Here is a 6,000-nt window from a genome sequence, read left to right on the forward strand (position 1 = left end):
CTCAAGTTCTTTGGCAAAGCTGCAGTGATACAGGCCGATCTCAGAGTATGAGCAAAAATACTGGCAACCAGTCCATGCTTTCTTGTGCCAGTGGTGTGCCTGGGAGATTATACTACTTGGAACTGTTTTAATTACAAGTGGGAGAAAGGAATTTGAGAGTTTGAGCTAAACAGAAAACCATTACACAGAAATGTTCTAAGGATGCCAAAGATAGATAGAACTAAAACCAAGACCTAAAATTTTCCAGACTGTCTGTCCCTTACTTCCCCCGTATTCTGCTGGTTTTGGTTTTCCCTCCATCTTGCATGCCAGTGTTCCCTGCTGCTTTTCTATCCAAGTGATGAAAACTGTTCCAGGGATAACAGTTCTGACCAGAGAAAGAGTGTATGTGTGTGTGTGTGTGTGTGTGTGCGTGCGTGCGCGTGTGTGAGAGAGAGAGAGACTGCCCTAATTTTAGCACGCTTGAGAAATCATCTAGTTGGCTTGTTGGGGGTCCACGCCTCTAAATGAAGGGGGAGAAACATGAAACGTCTGAGCCACCAAAAGGCAGTCGCTCCAGAGACTGAATCTTGTTTGGTAACTGATGTTAATTCCCCCTAAAGTTCTAAGGTAGATAATTAAGAATAAATATATCTTAGCATCCCATTGGTAGTTCAATACATAAAATCTCTATTTTGAAACAAAATAAATAATGTATTTCTTAAATTAAGTCAGGATTCACCCGAGACAAATGCTGTAAGTGTACCTAAAAGTAAAAAAAAAAAAAAAAAAAGACATCTGAAGAATTACAAATGCAGTAAATTTAGCCTGGTGTCAGATTTCACTTATGCTCTCTAAATGTGAAACAGAAGATGGGATAGGGCCTCCAGAAGTGTGTTGCACACTTCACCTCACACAAAAGTGAAAAGGACAGCTGTTAGGGGACAGTCACGTGCTTGATGACTGGAGTGCGAATTTACCCTTAATATTATTCCTTTCCATTCCATCTATAACTTTACACTGTGTGGCTTCATTTACATTTAAACCATGTGTATGTGCAAAAGTATTAGTCATAGTGGTAGTAGCAGTAGTATCAGTGAGAGAAGTTTTTCTTTTTCATGTGTTTCAAGATTTGGGTTTTATGTCATTGTATGAAAAGTCTGAGAATCATGGCTTATGAGAATGTCACTGATTATTTCACTGCCTTTTTTAGCCTAGCACTAATAAAACTGATGTGGGAACTTATTGGCAATGAGAAATAGCAATTTGTGTAAAATACAGTTGGTGGCAAATTTCAGGATTTGTTGCTTTAAGCCACATGTCAGTGGTCATGTGAGGTACTGATTGGGGTAAAGCCTGAGGCAAATTCTCTTACTGGTTTTTTTTTTTTTATTTTTATTTATTTATTTATTTATTTATTTATTTTTTGGGGGGGTACACCAGGTTTAATCATCCGTTTTTATACACATATCCCCATCTTCCCTCCCTTCCTTGACTCCCCCCCCAAGCCCCCCCCACCCTCCCCGCCCCAGTCCTCAAAGGCATCTTCCATCCTCGAGTTGGACTCCCTTTGTTATACAACAACTTCCCACTGACTATTTTACAGTTGCTAGTATATATATGTCTGTGTTACTCTCTCGCTTCGTCTCAGTTTCCCCTTCACCCCCCGCCCCCTCCCATACCTCGAGTTCTCCAGTCCATTCTCTGTATCTGCATCCTTGTTCTGGTCACTGAGTCCAACAGTACCATTTTTAGATTCCGTATATGTGAGTTAGCATACAATATTTGTCCTTCTCTTTCTGACTTACTTCACTCTGTATGACAGACTGTAGTTCTATCCACCTGATTACATATAGCTCCATCTCATCCCTTTTTATAGCTGAGTAATATTCCATTGTATATATATGCCACATCTTCTGTATCCATTCATTTGTTGATGGGCATTTAGGTTGCTTCCATGTCCTGGCTATTGTAAATAGTGCTGCAATAAACATTATGGTACAAGTTTCTTTTGGGATTATGGTTTTCTTTGGGTATATGCCCAGTAGTGGGATTACTGGATCATATGGTAGTTCTATTTGTAGTTTTTTAAGGAACCTCCAAATTGTTTTCCATAGTGGCTGTACCAATTTACAGTCCCACCAACAGTGCAGGAGAGTTCCTTTTTCTTCACACCCTCTCCAACATTTGTTGTTTCCAGACTTTGTGATGATGGCCATTCTGACTGGTGTGAGGTGATACCTCATTGTGGCTTTGACTTGCATTTCTCTGATGATTAGTGATGTGGAGCATCTTTTCATGTGTTTGTTGGCCATCTGTATGTCTTCTTTGGAGAAATGTCTATTTAGGTCTTCTGCCCATTTGTGGATTGGGTTATTTGCTTTTTTGGTATGAAGCTGCATGAGCTGCTTGTATATTTTGGAGGTTAATCCTTTGTCCGTTGTTTCATAGGCAATTATTTTTTCCCACTCTGAGGGTTGCCTTTTAGTCTTGTTTATGGTTTCTTTTGCTGTGCAAAAGCTTTTAAGTTTCATGAGGTCCCATTCATTTATTCTTGATTTTATTTCCATGATTCTAGGAGGTGGGTCAAAAAGGATGTTGCTTTGATGGATGTCATATAGTGTTCTGCCTATGTTTTCCTCTAGGAGTTTGATAGTGTCTGGCCTTACATGTAGGTCTTTAATCCATTTGGAGTTTACTTTTGTGTATGGTGTTAGGAAGTGTTCTAATTTCATTCTTTTGCATGTTGCTGCCCAGTTCTCCCAGCACCACTTATGGAAGAGGCTGTCTTTTTTCCATTGTATATTCTTGCCTCCTTTGTCAAAGATGAGGTGCCCATATGTGTTTGGGCTTACTTCTGAGTTCTCTATTCTATTCCATTGATCTTCCTTTCTATTTTTGTGCCAGTACCATACTGTCTTGATCACTATGGCCTTGTAGTATAGTTTGAAGTCAGGAAGCCTGATTCCACCAACTCCATTTTTCCTTCTCAAGATTGCTTTGGCTATTCGGGGTCTTTTGCGTTTCCATACAAATCGTAAGATTTCTTGCTCTAGTTCTGTGAAAAATGCCATTGGTAATTTGATCGGGATTGCATTGAATCTGTAAATTGCTTTGGGTAGTACAGACATTTTCACGATGTTGATTCTTCCAATCCAGGAACATGGTATGTCCCTCCATCTGTTTGTGTCGTCTTTGATTTCTTTCATCAATGTCTTAAAGTTTTCTGCATACAGATCTTTTGCCTCCTTAGGCAGGTTTATTCCTAGGTATTTTATTCTTTTTGTTGCAATGGTGAATGGGAGAGTTTCCTTAATTTCTCTTTCTGCTCTTCCATTGTTAGTGTATAGGAATGCAAGAGATTTCTGTGCATTAATTTTGTATCCTGCTACTTTACTAAACTCATCAATGAGTGCTAGCAGTTTTCTGGTAGAGTCTTTAGGGTTTTCTATATATAATATCATGTCATCTGCAAAGAGTGACAATTTTACTTCTTCTTTTCCAATTTGGATTCCTTTTATTTCTTTTTCTTCTCTGATTGCTGTGGCTAAAACTTCCAGAACTATGTTGAATAATAGTGGTGAGAGTGGACACCCTTGTCTTGTTCCTGTTTTTAGGGGGAATTCTTCCAGTTTTTCTCCATTGAGAACAATGTTGGCTTTTGGTTTTGCATATATGGCTTTGATTATGTTGAGGTAATTTCCTTCTATGCCCATTTTCTGGAGAGCTTTTATCATAAATGGATGTTGAACTTTGTCAAAAGCTTTTTCTGCATCTATTGAAATGATCATATGGTTTTTATCCTTCAATTTGTTGATATGATGTATCACGTTGATTGATTTGCATATATTGAAGAATCCTTGCATCCCAGGGATAAACCCCACTTGATCATGGTGTATGATTTTTTTAATGCGCTGTTGCAGTCTGTTAGCTAGTATTTTGTTGAGGATTTTTGCATCTATATTCATCAGTGATATTGGTCTATAGTTTTCTTTTTTTGTGACATCTTTGCCTGGTTTTGGTATCAGGGTGATGGTAGCCTCGTAGAATGAGTTTGGGAGTGCTCCGCCTTCTGCAATATTTTGGAAGAGTTTGAGAAGGATAGGTGTTAACTCGTCTCGAAATGTTTGATAGAATTCGCCTGTGAACCCATCTGGTCCTGGGCTTTTGTGTGTTGGGAGATTTTTAATCACTGCCTCAATTTCCGTACTTGTGATTGGTCTGTTCATGGTTTCTATTTCTTCCTGGTTCAGTCTTGGAAGATTGTATTTTTCTAAGAATGTATCCATTTCTTCCAGGTTATCCAATTGATTGGCATATAGTTGCTTGTAGTAGTCTCTCATGATGTTTTGTATTTCTGAGGTGTCCGTTGTTACTTCTCCTTTTTCCTTTCTAATTCTGTTGATTTGCATCTTCTCCCTTTTTTTCTTGATGAGTCTGGCTAATGGTTTATCAATTTTGTTAATCTTCTCAAAGAACCAGCTTTTAGTTTTATTTATTTTTCTTATGGTTTCTTTCCTTTCTTTTTCATTTATTTCTGCTCTGATCTTTATGATTTCTTTCCTTCTGCTCACTTTGGGATTTCTTTGTTCTTCTTTCTCTAGTTGTTTTAGGTGTAAGGTTAGGTTGTTTATTTGATCATTTTCTTGTTTCTTAAGGTAGGACTGTATTGCTATAAACTTCCCCCTTAGAACTGCTTTTGCTGCATCCCATAGGTTTTGGGTTGTTGTGTTTTCGTTGTCATTTGTTTCTAGATATTTTTTGATTTCCTCTTTGATTTCTGTAGTGATTCCTTGGTTGTTTAAGAGTGAATTGTTTAGCCTCCATGTGTTTGTCTTTTTTGCAGTTTTTTTCCTGTAATTGATATCTAGTCTCATGGCGTTGTGGTCTGAGAAGGTGCTTGATATGATTTCAATTTTCTTGAATTTGCTGAGGTTTGATTTGTGACCCAAGATGTGATCTATCCTGGAAAATGTTCCGTGTGCACTTGAGAAGAACGTGTATTCTGTCGTTTTTGGATGGAATGTCCTATAAATATCAATTAAGTCGAGATGGTCTAATGTGTCATTTAAAGCTTGTGTGTCTTTATTTATTTTCTGTTTGGATGATCTGTCCATTGATGTAAGTGGGGTGTTCAAGTCTCCCACTATTATTGTGTTCCTGTCGATGTCCCCTTTTATAGCTGTTAGCATTTGCCTTATGTATTGAGGTGCTCCTATATTGGGGGCATAGATATTTACCATTGTGATATGTTCTTCTTGGATGGATCCCTTGATCATTATGTAGTGTCCTTCCTTGTCTCTTTTAATAGTCTTTACTTTCAAGTCTAATTTGTCTGATATGAGTATTGCTACTCCAGCTTTCTTTTGACTTCCATTTGCATGGAATATCTTTTTCCATCCCTTGACTTTCAGTCTATATGTATCCCTTGGTCTGAAGTGGGTTTCTTGTAGGCAGCATATAGAAGGGTCTTGTTTTTGTATCCATTCAGCCAGTCTGTGTCTTTTGGTTGGAGCATTTAATCCATTTACATTTAAGGTGATTATTGACATGTGTGTTCCAATTACCATTTTCTTAATTGTTTTGAGTTTGTATTTGTAGGTGTTTTCCTTTTCTTGTGTTTCCTACTTAGAGAAGTTCCTTTAGCACTTGTTGTAAGGCTGGTTTGGTGGTGCTGAATTCTCTTAACTTTTGCTTGTCTGGAAAGCTTTTGATTTCTCCCTCAAATCTGAATGAGATTCTTGCTGGGTAGAGTGTTCTTGGCTGTAGGTTTCTCTCTTTCAGGACTTTCAGGATATCCTGCCATTCCCTTCTGGCCTGCAGAGTTTCTGTGGAAAGGTCAGCTGTTATCCTGATGGGTTTTCCCTTATATGTTGTTTGTTGCTTTTCTCTTGCTGCTTTTAATATTTTTTCTTTGTGTTTAGTTGTCATTAGTTTGATTAATATGTGTCTCGGTGTATTTCTCCTTGGGTTTATTCTGTATGGGACTCTCTGTGCTTCTTGGACTTGGTGAATTCTTTC

Source organism: Hippopotamus amphibius, chromosome 4 (genome assembly GCF_030028045.1).
Source record: "Hippopotamus amphibius kiboko isolate mHipAmp2 chromosome 4, mHipAmp2.hap2, whole genome shotgun sequence".
NCBI classification, from domain to species: Eukaryota; Metazoa; Chordata; class Mammalia; order Artiodactyla; family Hippopotamidae; genus Hippopotamus; species Hippopotamus amphibius.